The sequence below is a fragment of the Corvus moneduloides genome, chromosome 4 (genome assembly GCF_009650955.1).
Source record: "Corvus moneduloides isolate bCorMon1 chromosome 4, bCorMon1.pri, whole genome shotgun sequence".
NCBI classification, from domain to species: Eukaryota; Metazoa; Chordata; class Aves; order Passeriformes; family Corvidae; genus Corvus; species Corvus moneduloides.
Window position 1 is genome coordinate 32814197 of NC_045479.1, and position 23217 is coordinate 32837413.

The 23217-nt window shown below is 36.3% G+C and overlaps 1 protein-coding gene across 8 annotated transcripts in view; it reads left to right on the forward strand.

Annotated features, from left to right (window-relative positions):
- The window catches only part of MGAT4C (MGAT4 family member C), a 339257-nt gene that overhangs the window by 258491 nt on the left and 57549 nt on the right, over positions 1-23217 (forward strand). The window lies entirely within an intron of this gene.

A 23217-nucleotide genomic window follows, 5' to 3' on the forward strand; every position in this document is an offset into this window, starting at 1 on the left:
TTATTGAATTAAAAATAATCTATTAATTTGAAATCACCTATTTTCCACAGTGATTATAATGTGATACTTTTACTATTATAAAATTATCTTGAAATTCTGAATCTGATTTTTTAATTCCTGATGCATGCTTTTTCTAATTCTTATTGAATTGGTTGCATTTTGTCTCAGTTTTGGAGACAAAACTTCAGGAGGAAACACTCCGCAATGAGTGTCTCCGCCAAAGGGAAAAGGGCCTCCCCTTTTCCTCCACCAATAAGACAAGTGGGTCACAGCAAGTGAGAGCGGAAAAAAGCCAAACTGTTTATTAACAACAAACAAAAACAGGGATAAACAGGGAAAAAAACCCCTCAAAATACAACAAGTTCCCGGAGAGGGAATAGAGACGTGGGCTCGGACCAGCTGCGGCCACCCACAGCCTCCCCAGACTGGAGAGGAGGGAAGGGAGGCAGTGAGGCAAGGGGAGAAGGAAAGGGAAAAAGAACAAGATAAACCAACAGAACCTTTTTCCCGCTAGCTGGAACACAAAAGAACCCCAAAGAGCAGCACAGCGCTCCTGGCTCACTCCCTCCCAAGCCCGGCCGAGTCCCCGAGCCGCTGGGCCCAGCCGTTCAACTGCCCCACACTTGGGTCCATCCTAAAGAAACAGCATCCTTGGGCATTGAGCGGACGGTTAAAGAATAAAGCAGCTTCATAACATCACCCCAGGACAGATTATAAACTGATACTGTTACTATTATTAGAAATAATTTGAATTTCTGAATCTGATTTTTTAATTCCTGATGCATGCTTTTTCTATCTCTTTTTGAATTGGTTGCATTTACTTTGCAAACCATATTTATGTGAAACCCCTCCCATGGAGTAATGCTGGTATCTCTTCCCAAAACTGCAGAAAAAAAAAATCTTTCTTTCACTCATTACAGAATTATATATACACATTTATTTCTGCCATACGAGAGAGAGTGTTTTCTTCATGTGCTCCCTTTCCCAGATTCTATTAAGTGTTCCTGGACATCCTTTAATACTTCTGTGTAAAATGATGACTTAGAATTTACTAATTCAAAGTATAAACTTGTAAGAAGCCAAGAGATAAGGCTTTGATTTAGAAGCATAGAAAAAATGTGTAGTTGGAAGGGATCCACAAGGATCATTGAGTCCTACTCCTGCCCCTACACAGGACACACCAAGAGTCACACCATGTGCCTGAGAGCATTGTCCAAATGCTTCTTGAAATCTGTCAGGATGGTGCTGTAACCACTTCCCTTGGGGAGCCTGTTCCAGTGCCCGACCACCCTCTGGGTGAGAAACCTTTTTCTAATATCCAACCTAAACCTCCCCTGAAGGAACTTCATGGCTCTCCTTTGAGTCCTGTCACAAGTCACACGAGTGAAGACATTTGTACCCACTTTGTGAGGATGTTGAAGACCACAGTGAGCCCTCAGTCTCCTCCAGGCTGAACAAAACAAGTGTCCTCAGCTGCTCCCCATACACCTTCCCCTTCAAACCCTTCACCATCCTCATGGCACTCCTTTGGATGCCCTCTCAGAGCTTAATGTCTTTTTTACATTGTGGAACCCAAAACTGCCCCCAGCACTTGAGGTGAGGCCGCCCCAGTGCAGAGCAGAGCAGGACAATCCCCTCCCTTGCCTGGCTGGCGATGCTGTGCCTGATGCGCCCCAGGACATGGTTGGCCCTCTTGGCTGCCAGGGCACTGCTGGCTCATGTTCAGCTTCCGCTGACCAGGACCCGCAAGTCTCTTTCAACAGTGTTGCTCTCCAGCCTCTCATTCCCGAGTTTATACACACAACCAGAACTGCCCCATTCCAGGTGACACAACCAGGATTGTCCCATTCCAGGTGCAGTATCTGGCACTTGCTCTCATTAAATGACATATGGCGGGTGACTTCCTGTCTCTCTACTTTATTGAAGTCTCTCTGCAGGGCCTCTCTGCCCTTAAGGGAATTGACAGCCTCTCCCAGTTTAGTGTTGTTGACAAATTTAGTTCATATTACTTTGAGTCCCACATCCAGGTTGTTAATGAAGATGTTGAATTGCACAGAGCTGAGGATGGACCCCTCTGTAACCCCTCTAGTGACCAGATGCTAGCCTGATGTCACCTCATTCACCACAAGTCTTTGTGCATGATCTGTGAATCAGTTGCTCACTCATCACATAACCTGGTTATCCAGCTATGTGCTGGACTTTTTGTCCAGAAGGACACTGTGAGAGACACTATCAAAAGCTTTGCTGAAGTCCAAAAGGATTACATCTACTGACTTTCCTAGATCAGCTAGGTGGGATGTCCTGTCACAGGAAGAAACCAGGTTGCACAGGCAGGACTTTCCCCTCATGAAGCCATGCTGGCTGTGACCGATGACTGCTTTGTCCTCAAGGTGTTTTTTAACACCTCCCAGAATAATGTTTAGCATAATTTTACTGGGCACTGAAGTGAGACTCACAAGCCTGTAGTTTCTGATGTCCTTCTTCTTGCCTTTTAAAAGGAGGACAATGTTCACCAACTTCCAGTCAGCTGGGACCTCTTCAGCTTCCCAAGACCACTCAAAAATAATTGAGAGAAGTTCTGTGACGATATCAGGTAGATTTTTGAGGATTCTTGGATGAATCCCAGCAGGCCCCATAAATTTGTAGGGATCCAGCTGTTATATCTTCTTTGAAATATTATTTCACAGACAACAAACAAAAGGTTTGCTTTTTGATTTGGTTTGGATTTTTTTGTATACTCAACATACTTATTTTCATCCTATTACTCTGGTAACGTATTCAGACATTTGTTCCCTGCTGAACTAAATGATGCATATTTTTGACTTTATTATTTCCTTATTATCAGAAATAAATTTACCTATCATTTAAAGATAATGTTCTAAATCTTCGAGGCAAATGCATATTCAGCCTAGAGATGTTTCGCCTTCAAAATCCGGAAATATCAAGGATTGCCTCCTTTATCATTTTCGGGTATTGCAGTACCATTACCCAAAAATATCTTTTCCTGACATTTCAGTCTATCTTACAGGTTATAGTCTTCAAGAAACCTGCACACTCAGACTAAAGTGACTGCGATTCTGCAGTGGCCAAGTGGCTTGACAATTAAACTTGTCATTTACTAACGACAGAATGTCTCACGTGTTTGTTGACCTGCATCAATAGCCTGTCTTGTGGCCTGTGACTATGAATTAGCTCTCTGTGCTGAGCATTTTCTCAAATTTTATTTCAGGAAATAAAAAATTCTTTACATCCAGCAATAATCATTCCCACGTAGAAAGCCAAATATCTATGGCAGAACAACGGTCAGATATCAAGTAGCTGTTCTGGTGCAAATCACTTACTTCAGAGCAACAAGTTTATTTCTTTCCTTAAATAGCCCAAGTCCTGCCAACCCTCTAAAAAGTTCGACTTTGAACTCAAAAGTAAACTGGTGGGTAGGATTAGAAGACACAGGAAAAGGACGGGGGCTGGAACACGGAATATTTAGAGCATAAATAGAACTGTTACCCTGCTGTGTGCTTTTGAAGCACTGCATACACATCACACCCTCACAAAATACCTGGGACGTGGATCTTTTAAGTTAGTGAATGCACATTGTTTTATAAGAGAGAAAGGACTGTGAGGCATGAAATAAGGACTAAGCTTCATGATGAATGATACTCTGTTATCAGCAGTTATTGATTTTGACACTATCAGTGAAGAAATTCTTTATCAAAGGATAAGAAAAAAATGATAAAATAGTGACCTTAAATGCTCCTTCTGGAAAAACAGAAAATGAAACGTAAGGTATTTTGTGAAAAGAAGTTGAAATACAAAGTATTTTATGAAGAACATTAACAAATAAGAGGTTGTATGCCTCACTGAAACATTCAACTGACTGCTGGTGCCTGCAATGTGGAAGCATTAAAAACACTTCCATATAAAGCCAATTATAATTAATGAGTGTTGTTGTAATAGGAAGAATAAGGAGAATAATTAAACATATACAAAGTTATGGCTTTAAAGAGAAATGTGTTTCATAAACTTAGAGCTTATCAGCAATCCCAAATGAGGTAGGCTATTTGTTGCTATCAAGCATTTTAATCGTGCATTTACTGGTTTCTGACATTACAGTAATATCAAGAACAAGATGAACCTCAGGGGAAGTTTATGCTCAGACCACTGACTTAGAAAAGTGTTTTAAAAAAACTTGCTGTGATAGGGAGGCAAGGGAAACGAGCTACAGGTAAAATTCAGAACCTTTGTGAAAGCTAAAATACAGAAAGGAATATTAAGATGAAAGTAAGGGTTTAGAAGACTACAGTGGAGATTTCAGATGCTGCTGATATCTTATGTGACATGTTCAGGCATATACTGAAAAGAGACACCAGTAACCATGAAAATGAAGAGGGGGATTTTTTGAGGATACAGTTCTACAGCTTCCTGTCCATAAAATGAATTGCATGCTGCATGTTTACAGAATCAGTCATGTCCTGAGGAATGTGAAAAAAAAAAAAAGAGGCCAAAAATGAGAGACTGGTAAGATATCTCAAAAAAATATATTTTATGGTTTGGTATAGAAAAAGAAGATAGAATGAGATACTAATGATTTGGGAGGGGTTTGTAGGAGTCTCAATATAAAGAAGAGTGACTATCAAATATGAGTGAATTTCCCAAACACAAAAATTACAAACTTTTAAGTCACAAAAATTGTAATTCCAGAAACATAGGACATATACAAATAGAAGCTTTGAGCTAACATTTTCAGATGCTGATCTGATTTGTGAGTAGGGAGTAAAAAAAATTGAAGAAACTTAAAAGTTAATGAGAACAAAAGCTTAATATTTTACAGCATTCATGATAAATTATTTAAGGCAGGAAGGAATAACCAAACAATGTTTTGCCCTTTAGTTCTGTATTTTGAAATCCTGAAAGTAAATATAAAAAACTTGAAGTTTTGCAAAAATATGATGTAAAACCACTGCAAAGCATCTTACCTCAGTGCAGTCAATAGAATGATATTTATATATCTATATTATAAAAAGGGATTATAGGACAGAATATTATTTGCAACACCCAGTAATCTGTTCTATTCACTCTACAGTAATTATCTACAGTAGATGGCACCAATTTGGAAAGTTTAAATATCTTTGAGTACTATTTATTACTAACAACTTAATAAGAAAGCATGACTATAGTAGAAATTTACTTTATTATCCTGCAGACAATTTTTAGGTTAAAAAAGACTATACACTATAACACTACAATGCTACAATGTCATTATCTATAAGAAAAGAGAACTTATCACTTAATAAATAGAAAGACAACTATAAACTACTTAAAAATATTAAGAATACAGAGGCAATTTTTTAAAACAGAGAAAAATGATAAATGAAAATGATCTAAAGAATTCAGAGCTCTTTGAAAAACTAAATAGAGCAAAGCAGTGAAATGCCTACAATATGATTTGTCAGGGCCTGCAGTTAACAGTGACAAAAGCCAGACTAGCTAATTATTTAATTGAAGAGCATTCCTCTTTTTCTCCCTCAGGGGCAGGGAGGGCAGGACTTTTAACAGGAGTAGAAAACTCTTGACATGGATTAGCAGAAGGGAGGGCACAATTATGACAGAACCTGAGATCCTCCAGAGCTTAATGGCATCTAATATAAAGACGCTTTCAGAAAGAAGGAGCAGTTTGGATGCATGGAGCTCCTTTGTAGGACAGGTGACAAACTGCTTGACAGCTTGTGTGGTAGAGTAAGAGAAGAGGGGAATGGCAAATACTCTGCCTGGGAAGGAATAACAGCTTCCTTTCTTTCTATCTGGAAAGAATAACATTCTTGCCAGATAATAGGACTGGCTGGGGAGAAGCTCTGCTGAAAAGTCCCTGATGCATGTGGCAGAGAGAAAGCTCAATATGAGCTAGCTGTGCTCCCTGATAGCAGAAAAGACCAATGGCATCCTAGACTGCCTTAATTATCTTCTTTTAATAGATATTCTTTGACATAATAGTAATAATAATAATAATAATAATATAAAATGCCCACATTTCAGGCCTCCTCACTACAAAAAATAAATTGACAGACTGAGTGAGTTCAGTGAAGCCACCAAAACCATCAAGCAGTTGGGACATCTGACCTGAAAGGATAAAGTTGAGGGTCTGACATTGGTGTTGTCTGGAGTGAAAGGTTTTGAAAGGATGTAAAAGTGGCTCTCCATGAAAGTGGATGAGGAAACAGAGCCTCCACAGTGCATGATGGGAGGACAAGAGACAATGGGTATAAAAGAATCGAGGGAGGCTCCTACTGGATGTGAAGAGAAACTCTTTTCCTGTCAAGCAATGAAACAGATTCCACAGAGAGGTGAGCAGTCAACACCCAATTGGATACAGCCCTAAGCAGCCTGGTCTGACCTCAGAGCTGACCCTTCTTTGAGCAATAGATGGGATTAGGGACTATGTGAGGACACCTGATGCCTGAATTATCCTAGAAATAGTCTCTACATATGAACTTTATTCTGCTTCCATTTTGCTTCCATACTTTTTGAGGAAGAATCCTAGGGAGAAAGTAGTAACATTTCCAAAAAATCACTTAGGGTGATGCTTAAAGATTTTTAGTTTTTTATATATTTTTCATATATTTGTAACTTCGTAGATTGTTAATATGTAGTTATTACTTCTAGTACTTTTCCTGCCCTCTCCCATAGTGTAACCAACCATTCCTAATACTTTCTTGAAATTTTGTTTAGTCTTGCCTTTAAGTCTAGCAAGGACATTTTGTTTTGCACCACACATCATACACAAAATAAAGTGTAGGGCTAAAAGATCAGGGGGGTAGGGGGGCAATGGGGAAAAACCTGGGGGGAAATTACCTAACCAACTGCTTTTCTAGTTGGACAATATTTGTTAGATATACTAATTAACTAACCTTATAAAATTGTAGAAATACTGTATCACTGCATACCACCATATTGTGCACCTGAAAACTTTCAGTTAAAGATTTGCTTCTATACTATCATTTCAGTACTGTTTGGAAAGGGTTTGTGTTTTATTTCAGGCAACAAATGGGGAGTGAGTTGGGTTTATTGCTGCACTTCTTGTTGTCAGGCCATGACTCCTGACCTAGGGAAATAAAAGTGTGGATTACGACAGTGTTTCAGCTCCTTTCTTCTGGCTTTGGTTGTTCAGTTATGGAGGATTTTTTTACATTGTTTTAGTTTGGGTGTGGGGTTTTTTAGCGATTTTTGGCACTTACTCATTTTCATTTGGGTTGAAACCACAAGTTACTTAGCAGGTCATTGAATATTGTTAAATACTAGGAACAGGTCTGAAGAGTGAAACTCAGTTTTGACACGTGGGGTTGAAAAGAGCTAAAGAGCAATTGGAAATACAAAAGGGAAGATAAGTGAAATAATTAAGAGAGGGCAACTGATGAAGTGCAACACTGATAATTGATAACCCATGGTATAGGAGTGAGACTCCAGACATGGAAAACTGGTTTTCCAAAGTCATAGAGACATATGATCAATAAAATTCAGAGTAAGAATGTGGTAAGAGATTTTGTCTATGTTAAAGGTATTAACCTTAAGAGAACCTGGCATCAAGCTTTTAATAAATAAGAACAATGTGCATATCCTGAAAACAGAAAACTATCTGATTACAGTAGTGCATGCTTATGTACACATACACTCTTGCACATATAGAGTAAATAATTCTCTAGAACATTTCAGAATGATTGGTCTGTGCATGTATATTATATTTACAACCATGCTGTTGAAGTATTTTAGCACAAATTCTGTCGCTATGATGAAATATTTAGCTGGAGTGATGGCATTTGGTATACATCATTGGAGTAGCAGCTATTAGTGTTATGTAGTACATCATCAATGTGACAATTTTGAGAGGGCGTGTAATATATAACCAGAAAAGTCCCATTTGGACATCAATATGTGGCATTTACTGGTATTAATAATGCAGTGGTTTTAGTTTCACACAGCAAATAGACATAATTCTGATTCTAAACATCAGTGAAGTTCCTGTAAATAGTGCCACAGCAGCTTCTACCATGCGGTGACCTTCGTGATAAGAAATGATTCTCAGCCTACAGTCTATATATACTGATTACCACCACCCACACTGCTACGTGGGTGAAAAACCCACCATCAACACAAGAAAAAAAAAAAAAGTCAAAACCAAATAAGGCAAAATATTATAAAATGAAATCAAATACAAACAAAACTGGTCAGCCATTCCATCGGCAGAACAGTGTGGTATATGGTATGAATTATTCTGCGAGTAAAAAGGATCAGTGAGAGAAAAATGAACAGCCTTGAAAAATAAAAAAACCCCTTGATGGTTGTGGAAATCAACATACAACATAGATGATATACCTTCATTATTTAAACACCAAGTCATGAAAATAGGAGATTCCAAAATAAACTCAAAGTATTAAGGAAACTTCTCAGTCTGAGCATTCATGAGACTGTCAGTCACCTTCCCAGCACCAGAGACTTTCACTGCTGAGACCGAAGCCCCTTCGGCGGGGGCAGCTCCAGTGAGCCCACGGGTGCCCTTCTTGGCTCCCTGCACACCCCACTCACACAGTCAGACCAGGTTTCCTGACTGGTTTAACCCCAGGTTTTCCATAGCAAAGTCTGAAATGTCTCATTCCACAAAGCCATTTATTCACAGTGCAGCAACACAGAAACAGCCTGAGCTGGTGCCTCCGAGGAGAGACCCCCAACAAAGGAACCCTGGGCTTTTACACCCTCACAGTCTACCCAGGCTCAACTCTCACTTTTCCTCCTGAGGCCTCCCTTCCTGCTGTGTCTCCCAGTCTCCACCCACCTGGCTGGCACCACCTACTTTGTGCCATTTGTCGACCAAAAGGTTGGCACTTCATGGCCTCTTGTCTCGGGATCCCACCCAGAGCTTAACCTGCATCTCAGTCTGCAGTTTGCTAATAGAGGCTAACTGCACCAGATGTATCCCTCAACAAAAGGAGTGGTGAATGTATCAGGATGGAGGGGTTTTCAGCCACTGGGAGCTGGCAGAAGCGGGTTTTACCCCTCGTGTGCCGACACAAAGAAGCCCGGAGTTCAACGCTGAAACCCCTCTGGAAGGCGGCACTCAGTGCCCAGCACACAATGAAAAAGGAGTAGAGCTCCTCACCCAAAGGGGCTGTATCTTCCTGTCGCCGTTATGCAGGCACGCAGGGAAAGGGAAAGAAGTAAAGAGAGGGGACTCTCCGTATGTGTTCCACACAGGACTATTCCCGTAAAAAGACAGGGATGAAGTAGCCGATTGGTGGGGGGGTCCAGGGATCTTATACTGGGTATGGAGTAGGTGGGGAAAGGGATCTCAGCCAATGGGATAGGGACAAGCAGGTGGGGTTGACAGCAAGGGAATCAACGGGAACAACGCATAGGAGGGACTCAGGGAAGGATCCAATGGGGCGTCGACGAACGGAGAACTTTCTAGAAGTAATACAAATTAAAGAAGGAAAACGAGTATACATGACTTCATACATAACACAGGGAGACAAAATATTAACCAATCGGGGAAAACATGCAAAAGAAAGAACAAGGGAATCATGGGTTCTCACCATGACTGAAGTTACATGCTAAACTTGGGTTACCGACCACCACAGCTGGTTGTCTGAGCTCTTTTCAGGAGAAGGAGTGGCTGGAGCCACCTGCACTGCCACATTAGGATATAATTTTTGTTCCTTAAAACTGCATATATTTTGTGGTATCGATTAAAACTGATATTCTTTTTCTTTAACCATAAAAACTTATGTTTGCTTATCTCAGTTATTTCTGAAATTTAAACTTTAAAAATGGTCTGAGTATTGAGTTTAATATTACAAATATATTGTCAAATCAGCACTGCATCTGAGAATCTTTACTACTCAGTCTTACCTCTGAAAAAGAGCATCAGGCTTACAAAATCATGGAATAACTCTAGTGGGAAGGGACCCACAAAGATCATCAAGATCCCTGTTATTCACAGGACTATCTACAAATAAATTTTCCAGAAAGATTAAGGAAACAGCTAACATAGAAGTCTAGTCAGTCCAAAGAAAATGTAAGGCTTCTAGATACAAAGAAAATAGTCTTTGAGTCTTTGACCACAAATATATCCCAAAATACTTCCTGTGTTAATATTATTTTCCTCCTTAAAGCAATATAAATTTTTCTTATGTTACTGTGTACATTGTTTTTTACTCTTGATTTAAAACATGGTACCATAGCTGTAACTGTAGAAATTAACGTATTATAGAACTATAAACCAGCAACATTTAAATGAGCAATGGCTGAGGTGGAATCTAATAGCAAGTGAAGACAATGCACAACAGCCTTGCACTTGTTCAGCACATCTCCTAAGCATCTAGTCCACAGATCTTCCATAAGTCCTATGCCTCAAATACCTCTTCCACCTTAATACTGTTTGTACCTCCATCATCTGTACCAAACAATAGCAGCAACAAAACCCAACAACAAAACAAATGTATTTTTTACCACTGTATTTTGAGTTATATCTGATGGTAAAATTCAGTTCTAATAGCCTTACTTGAAGGATTTCAGTGATTTTTAGTAGATTTGTGTCGTGCTCTAAAGACCTATCATTTCTTGGTTGGAGCTTAAATTTTTAAAACCAAGGTTTTTCAGCATTGAATCTAAATTTCCTTCTTCCTGTTAAAAAAGTTTCCTACTGAAGATGGCTTCAGCATTTGTTCCTTACATTTGGGCATTCTTGAACGAAACAGGACAGGCAGCCATTTAGCTGAATATATGAACCCAGTACTGAATGTTCTGCAGTGTAATTCTTTCCTTGACTAATAAACTGGTGACTTCATTAAGCAACACGTTACACAATGCATATGTTGCACTCTGTACTGACAATAAAGTTTTCTGATGGCTAGCAATGTTCCATATCTAATTTTACCCTTAGAGACTACCTACAGATTGCTCGTTTACATATTTGTACCTCCAACTGTAAAGCTTACTTTCTGATAAATTATCAGTTAAATGTGTTGGAGTAAGCAGGCATAAAAAATATGTGAAAGATGAGTGAAGAAAATACATCGAAAGTTCACATGAATAACATTAAAAGGTTTTGCATAATGTTTATTAAAATATTCTCACATCTTTCATATAATTTTTTAACCTTCAGTATTATCTAGCTGGAATGTGTCCCATTTGGAAGACATGCAAGAACATTGTATGAATACGAATTTAAGAAATGTGCAAATTTTAGCATTATGCATATTTGTAATTTCTTGTCCTTTGCCATTATGCTAAAGGAAAATATGCATTTTAATGTTTTTAACAAAATAACAAAGATAATTCTTACTAATCAGAAGAAGGCGTTCACTCTAAACTGATATTTACGTATTCTTCATGTTATCAGTTTGACTTGATAACAACCATAATGATACAAATAAATAGATTCCAGGTATCTAAATGCACAGATCACTTTAAATGAGTTTCGGTTAAGAACTAAATTTAAAAAAATGGTTATTTCATGTAATTACATGTGACTTTTAATCCTAGGTATTTTTAAGAAATGAAGGTTGAAAGCAAATGTGTTATTTTTTGCTCTATTTCAATTTGAAGGTTTTTTTGATTGGTTTTGTTTTTACTCTTTAACCTAAAATTATTTATAATAAAAACTATGTCCCATCCGATAGCACAACAAGGAAAATGACCAAACACTGACACACAATTAGGTGCTTATTTCAATGTCATTTACCAGCTATTTCACATCAGTGAACGGAGACTGTGATTTTTGGAAAATAAATGGTGATTTATAGTGTAATTAAATAAATACAGTTCAACAATTGTCTAGCTAATAAATCATGAAGAACCCTTTTTTAACTATTTCTTTTATTCTTTAATTATTGATGGTCATGTCTTCTGTTGTAATATCCTTCTAAAACGCTGTTAAATATGATGTAAAATAATGTCATATTATTGAGACAATAAATAGTAAGTGCCATCAAAATAGCTCAGAATATATTAATGCCTTTATGTTTCTTTGTTTGTTACCAAATGCCAGTCTGCTCTGCCCTTGTCTGGTCTATTTCTACTTTTCTTTCCTGTTCCGATCTCCCACCCTCAAATATTTCAACTACTGTACAGGTTTGACCTATCTCTTTTCAAATGATGTGCTACTCCTAATATTAATGAAAAATAATTAATTTTAACTTCTGTACAACTCACGTATTGCAGCTCTGGTATTTGAGTCTGATGAAAAACTCCTTTCCTTGCGCCCTTTTTTTCCTGCTGCTCATCATTGCTTCCTTAGATATCAGAGCTACTCTCCTCTGAATGCATTAGTCACTCATGAATAATGGCATAAAAGCTTGTCAATGCTGTAGAAGAAGAGACCTTTATTACACTTTTCTAACAACTATTAATATTTCTAATACTCAGCAGTGTCTGCAACTATTACTGCTTTAATTAATGTAGCTGAAATGCAAAGAAGCAGAAAAATATATTTCCTCTGTGTCTGATGGGAAATTTCTAGGTTTTCAACACCTCTTATCTGCTTTCATTGAGTTCATAAACCCTAATTAGAGCAAAAGTCTAGTGTGATGGTCACATCATTTTTCCTGATCCCTGTGTCTGAAGGACAGCAAGACTGCACAAATATCAAATTATATCCTTCTTCATGGGAAATATCATCAGAATTATTTTTCACATAGTAACAAAAAAGAAAATTTAAAAAAAATTACTGCCCTAGTTCTTCTTCATAAGGCTGTATAAGGGGTTATACTTAAAAGGCGTGGTCCATAGATGCTGAAATTCATGGTGGAAGGCAGCGAGGGTGGGGAGGAGGAAAGAAAAGTAGCAAAGCTAGTGTTTCCTTGTAATCTAATGACTCATTCAGAATACAAATGTATACTCCCAAAGTGACTTGCGGATTTTTCTCTAAGGATACATAGCACAAATAGGAAGAGATGACAGTGATCCAAATGTATTGTCTTAAGAAAAACCTTGATACGCTTTATGTACTACATGTACTCATTGACCGCACTCTGATTAATTCATTGAAAACTTGTATTTAGTGTTTTCTCATTAAATATTAAGGCAATCTTAAAGTCTTACTATACTTGGAAGGCAGTCAGTCAGATTTTCTACCATGAAGGATCAATTCAGTCTTGTTGAGGAGAACTCTGAAGCTACATGCAAGGAAATGTAATTTGACTCTAAAAAAGCTTCTCAGAGAAATTAATACAGAGGTACTTTGCAGACAACTTAAGCCTTCAGGCGCATGACCAGAACAGCTTGTCCATGAATGATATAAAAGTTTCTACTTTACCTTTCCCAGCAGCAGTAGTCAATATGACTGCCTCCCAGGCAAAAGATTGTACTAACGTGCCTGAAGGCAGGTCAATACAGACAGACATATGTCTATAAAAATCTAAACTCAAAGTGTTCATGTTCTAGCAAGAAACTATTTCAGAATACATCAAGAGAGAGAATATATCTAAAGCAAATTTGTTAGCATATAACTTCTCTGAGGCTTAATAGATCAATAGACAGTTTTCTACTGTCACTTATAATGTGTATAACAACGTCAGAAGTGTACATCCGTAAAATTTTTAGTAATTTAAAACTAAATTTAAATTCCTTTTTAAGCCTCAAGAAATTTGAAAAGTAGAAAAAATAGATCAATAACAAAAACTGACACCTTCGCTTTATAAAGTGTTGTCAGGTATGGTATAAGCTCTACAAAACAAGAGTTTAAAAAAAAGTGTAAGAAATGATCAAGCTTATTGATACCATTATTCTTGCAGTTATCCCTTCTCCCTTTCTCCACCATGCTCTGGGTAGGGTGGGGGGAAAGAAAAAGGAAGTAAATAAGCACTTCCTAAGAGCTCTTGTATTCCACTTCCACTGCCCATAAAGACAATTGTTGTCATTTAAGGTAATGCACCTTGTAACCCCATATTTCTACAAGCCATTATGTAAAAGATAGATAAATATTTTTAATAGAGAAGACAAATATCCAAGTATATTTCAAGTATACTTTTCATTTATAGCTGGTAGTAACTGAACTGGGTTTTAAAATCATTATTTTTCAAACAGCAATCCTTCATTTTGTAAATATTTTTTTTTCTATAGAAATAAATGCTATATATTTATATCCCATCAGGCATCTTGTCTTGAAAAATATAATGTAAATTAAGGTATGTCACTTCAGGAGAAGCCTCATGGGAGACACACAAAAAAACAACAAGCAGTAAAAATAGAGAGATTTTTTAGTATTTCAGTTTCCCATAGCAACACACCTTTTGGCCCACTTTAAAATATTTTTTCCATTTTTACCTGATTTTTGATTTTCAAAACTAAGCAAGAAAAGGAAATAGTCATTACTGAGACCTATCTGAAACTTGATTCCTAAAAGGATTGACTGAACACAAAGGTGCACGGAGCGGGGTTGTGTAAAGCCTAGAGCAAGTTTTGTGTATGTATAAAAATGTAATGGCAGTATCTATGTCTACTTTGTTTTGGCGTTTTTTAAAAATTATCATACATGCCTTATATAATCATATATAACTTTATCAATACTAAAAAAAACCCACAGAAAGTAAAGATAGATCAGGTAGATCTAAATATACTGTAACTATGTCACTAAATGTTAAAATGTACAACAATGAAAAAAAGTTTGTTTGGTCCCCTAGACTAGTTTCATTGTAATAGACAATTGAGTCAACATAGAGTTGCTCAATTTTTTCTCCAATGAAATTAACTGGGATCTAACACATCAGTTGAAAATGTATTTCTGGGAAACTGGAAGAAATTTTCAACTGTCACTGAACTGAAAATTGAAGAAAAAATTACCACAAGAAATGTTTTGTAATGGTATTGTCCCTTTCTGACTTCCCTTGTGAGCCTGTCTTCAGAGAGAATTGCAACACAGAGCTGAGCTCTGACTCTAGCCTGTTCCTACTCTCAGCTGCGAAACACAGGGCACTTGATGTACATTTGTAAGACAGGCTGGACCTTGGTGACCAGTGCTGTTCTCTCCTTCAACCACATCCTGGAGGCTCTGCAAGAAATAGCTTTTTTTTTTTTGTCTGGTATTTGTGGTCTCAGTGATCCCTGACGGCAACAGATGGTGATAAAAAGTGAACCAAACTTTTACAGAACTTAGTACTTTTCTGTAGGGTGCTTGGTGTCTCTCAGGATGTTCACCTAGCTTGACTAGTTATAGCTGCATATTATGTTGGCAGAAAGAGGTAATATCAACCTTAGAGATATTTGAATGAAAATACTGAATAACAGAATTCAGTGACCAAAGAATTCATGCTGTGACATCTGATATTGAAGCGCTCCCCATTTTCCCATAGTCTACTTATAGTCTGCAGATGCTGATAAATATTAATAGTAGTTGAGCAATCCCCATTTTTCTATTTTATCTTAAACAACCTCCGTCCTTGATATTTTTCCTGCTTTTCTACTGTTTAATGACAATTTATATACTTAGTTTACATTCTGTGCTCCTCACTGATATTTATCCAAATAAGCAATTGCAGCGGTTTCGGTTAAATTTTGATTGTATTTGTCAAACAGTACTTTAACTTCTACGTCATTTAGATTGCTGAAGAAGCATACCTATTTTCAAATTATTTAGACAATAATGGCACAAATGGATACCCCAGAAAATATCCGGGGTGGTAATTTAAAAATTTTAATGAATTTCTGTCTACAAAACTGTCTTTCAAAAGTTAACCTTCAGGCTCTTATGTTATTAAGTAGCCAGAGACGCTAAGTATTTTTTTAAAGTCTTATAAATCTACTAATAGATTATAAAGTTATTTTTGCTCTGCAGTTGTGCAGCAGACATGGCCATAAGTGTAATGGAAATACACATTTGCATACCTAATCCACACTGCTTTATATTGGATTAAAGATTTTTCCATCAATATAGCATTCAAACTAAAATGAAAAGTTTAATTTGCCGTTCATTAAAGAGCTATGTACCCATTCGGTTTATCATAGTGTTTGGGGTTTTTCCCTAAAATATTCATTGATTTTTTTTTTTTTCATTACAACTGCAGTTTGATTTTTCAAACATATATTTACTCACTAGAACTAAACTTTATGTCTAGGAAATTAATCCCTTGATAGTTAAATTGTAAGTAGACTTGATGGTGCCATGATAGCTCTTGAAGAGGCACATTACAGATGTCAAAAGCAACTGTTTCTTACAAATAAAAAGCTAATCTTCAGTGCAAGTCTAAGAAATATTCTTCTCCCTTTATAAATCTGCAACAAAAACTCAGTCATTGCACTTGCAGCACACTTTCCCCAAATGGACCTCTATTCTTTACACTGGAACTGGTTCATTTTTAACTGTCTTATTAAAAATTGTACTGTCAGGTATTGTCTCTGTTGATTATCAAATAACTTTGGGGCCACAAAGGCTCTGGTAGTCAGGAAACTGGTAAGGAATTTACAGTACTGTAACACCACAGTGTTTAAATGTGGCTCGGTAAAGATGTAGTTTATAAAAATGTGATGGATTATGGAAGAAAAGTTGATGAAAACACTAAGGAGGAAAGGAAACTATTTTTAAAAGAAATCCTATATCTGCAAAAGAATTTTAAGATGCATTTTTCTGTTTTTCTATAATATTCTTTAAAGCTAACTTTAGTAAGCATGATGTATAATATCAGTGACTAAACTTTATACTGCAAAAATAATACTGAAACACTTCAGTAGCTTCTGCGTGTCACACGCAAATTACTACTTTCCAATCAATAGAGATTTTAAACTAAAATTGATATTCTGGAGCTGTATTACACAATTTGTGCTACAGATATTATATATTCAAATCATAGATATGAGCTCTAGAGAAACAATTACAATACATGCTGCAAATGCATATTAAAACACAAGTCCCATTAACAACCATGCTTTAAAAGGAGACATAACCCAGGCTTCAATTTTGCACCTGCAGTCATTTCCAGAATCAACAGGATGGTCACATAATTGCAAAACAGATGATTGTGTTTGTGTTGCAATAGTTAATTTTCAGGTTCAGTCATCCAGTTGCATATTTAAATGCTGTAATTTGTGTCAACAATTCTGAATGAATATAAGATTTCCAATACAAAATTTATTTTGCTTTTGCCAACAGGGCCTTGATATCTATGCACTATATTGTCTTCAGGTTCATTGTTGGTTGAAGGAAAGGGGGAGACTTGCAGTGATATATAAAAGGACATTTGGTGTTTTATTCATTGGGGTTTTTAAGCCAAGTATGCATTTCTGGTGAAATTTCAAATTATTTTTTATTGCATTTAGATAAGCTGACAAATATGGGGTTTCAAATATGTATAAAAAATATTTGGGGATACAGAGGGTCCAAAGCAGGTTAAAGATACTTACAAGTTTTTTTCTTCCAAATTTCCAATGTTAGAATTTTCTTAGACCGTTTTGACTACCTTCATTACACCTCAGAAGCTGGCTTACTGCTATTAGCCATTTGACTGTGAGCATGTTTTTTCTGCAGACCAGCTGTGGTGTGTTGGAGGTGCTCACTTCTGTGCTGGATACAAAAAAACCCTGTGCTATCAACAGATCCTCCAGTATCCCTTACTTTAAGATAGTTCTGTACATAGCATACACAAAATCTCAAAATACTGCCTTAAATTTAGAAGAAGGGTTAGACGAAATGTTCTGGAGCTTAATGGAACACTATTTGTTAGTGAAACTTGGCTTTGTCAGAAAAGTTCCAGTCAAATTTCTCACTTCATGTTATTTGACCTTTGAGTTGCCTCTTGGAATGTTTCTTGTAAAGATTGTAACTATGAAGATGAAAGACTACCCAGCCATTCCCTACACTCATGTTTTTAGCAATCAATGAATGGATTAACTACATTTGCGAACAGATGGGTTATTCTGAATACAGTTTTGTGTTGGTCTTCCACATGACCAAACCACAGACTACTTACTTCAATGAAACACATTAACGAGAATATTTGACTTTGTGTTTGCTAGTTATTCACAGCTACCAAGCCATAGCTCAGCTATAGAAAGACGAACATGACCTCTTTAGGAGAAGCACTAAATGCAGTGATTCTGCAGTGCAGAGGGATGGTTGCTTGCCACGCCTCAAAGGTGCACTTTCTAAAACAGATCTAAGATGTCTTTATGCCCTAAATACCTTTTTACACAGATTTTTTGAGCCATGGAAATAGCTGATTTTCTGGGTATTCAAAATATTTTGTTACTGTCAAATGAAAAAGATCACGTGAACTGCCTAATCAGGTATCCCTGCCCTTCAGTTTAGGATTAAAACCTGGGGCTGAGAATACACAAAGTACTGCCGGCACAGATTAGCTGACGTCCCATACATGTTTAGAGATCATGTATATCAGAAAAAAGGTGCAATAATCAGAGAACTGTGAATGGCCTTGGAGTTTGCCTATTATCCAGAATAAAAATATTTTACAGCGGTCGAAATGTGTTCAGAAAAATGATGGCTAAATTACTGTAATCACTCAGGGTAGGATTTAGCACACAGATAGGACACAAATGGGTATCTAGGTATCTAGTCAATATTGTCAATGTTGCAGACAGGATCTCAAAAGCCACCCAAACACAGGACTGAATTTCCTGGAGACATCCGTTGTCATTGTAAGCACCATGAGACATGCTCTTGGGCTTCAATTAACTCTTTGTTTCAAAAAGATGAGAGTCTGTGAGTTTAATGTTATATCTTTTAGCCACATAAGCATGATTCACATGTACCAAAGGGTCAAAAATGGCACCAAATTGTAATAGTCTGGAATTTCACCTTAAATTGCTATTTTACTGAACTGCTGAACTGTTACCGGCTGAACTGCTCCTTAACCTTCACTGACTATGTTGAATATCATGGGGGTAACTTCCCTTCAAGAAGGCATCTTGTGTCATTTTAGGTGCTCTGAGTTATCTGCAATGTCTTCCTGGATGCAAATACAGTGCAGAACCTACAGAAGAGCAAAAAGCCAATGGCACGGCAGATGGAAAGATCCTTGAGTGAATTTCAGTTGACAATAGATGACTAATGTGCAGATGAACAGATCTGTAGTTCACATGTGAATATATACGTACAGACACCTTCATCTGTAAGCACAATCTCAGTGTCATGAGCTTTTTGTAGTACACTTTTTATTTTGAATACATGAATTTGTATGGAATTTACCTAAGGTGAAAGCAGATGTGCTTAAAAAATGGGAGGGACATCCTGGTAAATATAAAGATCTGATCTTTAGCTGGTGTAGGTAGATACACGTAGCTTTAGTCTTTTTGATATTGCTTTGCACTGTATGGGAGCTGACTGAGCTGTGACACAAGCACTCAGTGTTTTCTGAGGTCTGTATTCTGTGATGCTAAGAAATGTAATCTGTCATATGGCAGAATCAATTGTCCTTAAAACCCCAGAGAGAAAAATAATAATTTAAATTGTCCTTCACTTAACCGTTTTAACAGCATTTGCATACAAAGACATAGTTCTTCAATCTTTCATAAGTGCAAAATCAGGTATTTCTTGGAAAGACACTCCTCAGAATTATTTGAAACTAGCTAATTCTTCGAAGTATAGGAAACCAAAAGGCAGTAATTTCAATTATGAAATAACATTTTTTAGAAAGAAAGATGTTTATGTTTTGCTATGTAAGAGAGAAAGAAATAGCTAATTTTGCAATTAGGTGTTGTTGATTTTCTAACAGCTATAAGAAATACCTTGATAACTCTCCAGTCATAATAATATTAGCATTTAATCTTAATATCATAGCTCTATTTGTTCAGCTGTAGAACCTCAGTAAAAATTAATTCATAAAAGATCTGAAGCAAATCCTTTTTCTTTTTTGTGATGTCTTCTTCATATGCCCCTGAGTGCATTATTTTCTTGGTTTTTTTTATGGAACATTTATGAGTACAAATAAACAAAGCCGTATTGAATTGATTATTGTAGGTTTACTTTGTTTTCATATAGGCTTGTGCAGGTATGAAAAATAAGTACGTGAGATGGAGTCGCATTTTCCTTCAAAAGAAAAGCCCACATTTTTGTACTCTTTTTGAAGCAATGTTTTGAGTACTTGATAAAGTTACTGAGTATGGTTCAAACTAATGACCTGAATCATTAAATGCTGTCAAAAAGGAGCAATATTTTTCTAGCAACATCAATCAAATGATAATGCCCACTGACATTATTCCTAAAGGACTTTGGAAACTATAGTGGACAGCTATGGGAGGTTTTATTATTGTACATGAAATGCTGAGCAGAATTTCTGAGTGGGCAGAGGGATTACGTGCTACACCATAAACACAAATCTTATTTTAATAACATCATTCATATATATATATATATATATATATATGAGATATATATATATATATATATATAGGATCATGTAGCAAGATCTTACAATTTTGGTCCAGTCTCTGGGATCAGAAAACACCAAACAATTAGACTGCAGTTTAACCCTCGCAATAAAGGTTGGTGCTTCATATCATTAATAATTTCTAACCCAAAGTGCTATGGCCAGATAGAAATATTTTTAACTTATTAATTAATAAAAATAATTAACAACCTCTGAAGACATGCCCCTATTTTTGCTCGGGGCTAAAGACATTCGTGGTGCCACTCAAATAAGCAAATAAAATAAATAAAGTCAGAGACAGCAGTAAAGACAACTTTCAACTTTTCTGACTTTTCCAGCTCTTTATCTTGATCCAGTGCTGAGATGGTTTCTCATTTATACCAGCTGAAGGGCTACTGAGATCTCACCTTTCTTCACCTCTGGCATTTTTTCCAGAAACAACTAGAAGTAACATGTCATGAAAAATTTTCAATATCATCTTTACAGCCCCAGAGAGATCCCTCTGCATTCTAGGAAGCCCAAGCACTCCCTAAGGGCATTTTCCTGGACTTAATTTAAGCAAGTGGATTAGGAGCTAAACCGGGTACATTTTTTATACCAGAAAAACTTCAAGTTATGAAGAAGTTTCATCAATACTGTAATAAATATTTTAGCCCTCCAAATATAATTTTTGCCTATGATTAGCCATCTTTTTTTTCTGTTAGATGGAACATAACTTACATTTATGACACCCATCTATATTTGTAATTGGAAACCTGGCTGCCACAGGAAATGATGTGTCATGAGACATTTAATTTTATATTTTATTTTAAGTGGAGTAAAAATTCACTTTCCGTTATGTGGTCAGATAATGTCCAAAAGTACTCTGTTTTTCCAATACTGGCATTTTATTCTTAGTGGAATAGTGAAAAGAGGCTGACACCTGAATGCTGCTGGGAACAAGAAACACATAGGCTGGGATCACAAAATGGTGATGAAAGCATGTAACGTCAACATTTGAATTAATTTTACCCCTACCTTGATTAAATCTATTAACTGATGATTAATTCTACTAAGTTTGTCAGGTTGAGGGGTTTTAGGAATGATTTAGATTACCAGGATTTGACTAAAAAGAACAAAACTTAATGCTGAGCAGTGTATTAGAATTAAGCAGGAATAGATTTTAGTAAAATTTTATAACAAATTTGCAGCAAATTCCATAAATGTAAACAGATATAATAATAATTTTTTTTTAAAGTGGTCTCAAATATCTGTATATAAATTTTGTCCAAAATTGGAGACGGTTACCATTCAAATAGCAACTACTTTTAAACAAGACATTTCTTCATGATCAAAATATCTACCTACAGACTTTCCAGAAAATCCTTTTTATTTCACTACACGTGGAGCCATCAAACACTGCTATAAAATGAGGGGAAATGCAACTACCTGTGAAAGTTAACAAAAAAACAAAAAGCATTTTTGTTTATAACAAATGGTCTTTTATTCAAAGAGTAATGTGTATTCTGAGACATGACTAAAAATCTCAACAGGAAATTACAGCTTTTTTGTGTTTGAAATTTTTATGTAAATGAATATTTAAAAAAATTTATAACAGCACAAAAAAATGGATGACAAAATGTACAGTTAGCTCCACATACCTAGCATTCAGTGACAATTATGTGATAGATATATGTTTTTTCATTTGTCTGTGCTTTTTTTTTTTTTTTTTGTGCTGGTAGATTATTAGTGTGAGTGTGGTATCTCTGGGAAGGTTCAAACAGAGTCATCTTTAAAAAGAGGTTGTAAGAGTCAAGTCTTTTTTGTGTACTTCCATAAAAGGCTAAAATGCTTTAGGGAATATTCTTCTTGGTATGAACATGAATAATTCCCATTAGCCATTCTGGTAGTGCAGTGTATGCACAGAAAGGGGAAAGGACCTTTTATGACGACTTTAGAAAAAAAAAAGAAATCAAGCTGGTCACTGTTTGCCTGCTCCTTGGAAAATTTACTACTTAAAGTGTATCAATTCTGACACAGATTGATAAAGTAGAATTGGTAAATACATCAAAAACAGGAAGAATTTTGAATTTTTTTTTTACGAGATTGAATAAGCTCATTTTTCTTTGAGTCTATAAAAGAAATATACAGTTGCATACTATTCTGATTATAAATAAGTTACTGAGAAATCATTTACTATATTTATATATATATGAGACTATATTGCAAGTAAAATTGAATAAATATTTTACTGAATGTTGTAAGAGTGTGTTAAAATTGAGAGGAGAGGATTCAAGTTTGTTGAATGGGAGGGCCGTTTTTCCACTCTCACGCCAAGTTTGTCCATTGCCTGAAATACACTTTGTGTATTCTTTGGTAAAATACTTCTTTGAAGCAATGTAAAGAATGTCATCTTTTCATTTTTGCTGTCTTGAAGTTTACTATTTGAAAATAATAACTTTATCCTATTTTATTTGCATATATAGCTAAAATTTTTCATTGTTATCAAATGGTTCGATTAAAAGCAATATCGTCTGCTTTCACGTGAAATTTGCATTAAATCAAAACCACTACCTTTTCTAACTTGATTATGGTTTCCAGTTCAATTGAAATGAGTCAAATCTCTCACTTCAATTCACATGCTTGATTTGCTTTTTAGTCCCATCTGGGCTTTCTTGATACTAAGTTTGTATGTGCAGGAATAAATATGTTTTTTGTTCCTAAAGTCACCCTGGATCTGCTATACAATGAAATGGTTGAAAAGCACAAACAGTCATAACCTGCTACAACTCTGCCTGTTTGTCTCAGAGGACAGATTGTTTTTCTGGTGGTAGTACAGCATTAACAATCCAGGCAATGTTATAAAAGAAAGAAT